At 29.9% G+C, this 581-nt stretch overlaps 1 protein-coding gene across 1 annotated transcript in view; it reads left to right on the top strand.

Annotated features, from left to right (window-relative positions):
• LOC110023932 (RNA polymerase sigma factor sigA-like) overlaps positions 1-581 on the top strand; it is a 13,526-nt gene that overhangs the window by 10,162 nt on the left and 2,783 nt on the right. The gene's annotated exons all lie outside the window — the stretch shown is intronic.

Here is a 581-nt window from a genome sequence, read left to right on the forward strand (position 1 = left end):
TATATATATATATATATATATATTTTCTTTATATAACTGACCTAAAATTTAAATTCAGGATTTATTTGGGACAGCTTGTACGTTTTAGGATAAGCCGCGGGGGTTTACCCGCAGCCTGCAATGAGTGTAAAATCACAGCAAGCAGTAAGCAAACTAAACGATTAGACAACTTTTTCAAAAACGACGCCACACTTACAAGCTGCCCCAAACTGACCATACATTTTTTTTTTTTTTGGGAAAATACTCACCGTACTTTCCGTGTTTTCTCGTTAACAATAAATTAAGATTTATTCAATAATTATCTAAAAGTAAATCAAAAAATTTTAAAACATTCTAGATAGACTTGGCCAATTTTTTATTTCTATACCTTAGGTTGACTTATCATTTTGAATAATTCAATAACTGTGGGATCCACCAAAAATTTGTGTACAGCTATTCTAAGCAAACGTCTTGTAATTTTTTCACTTTTTTTTAATAGTGATATGACTTATTTAAATGAGACGCGACGAAAAGTAATTTAACCAAAAAAGGCTTATCAAAAGCCATCCTTCCTTCTCACCAATAAATAATATTAAAATATG

Source organism: Phalaenopsis equestris, unplaced genomic scaffold, assembly GCF_001263595.1.
Source record: "Phalaenopsis equestris unplaced genomic scaffold, ASM126359v1 Scaffold000237, whole genome shotgun sequence".
Taxonomy (NCBI): Eukaryota; Viridiplantae; Streptophyta; class Magnoliopsida; order Asparagales; family Orchidaceae; genus Phalaenopsis; species Phalaenopsis equestris.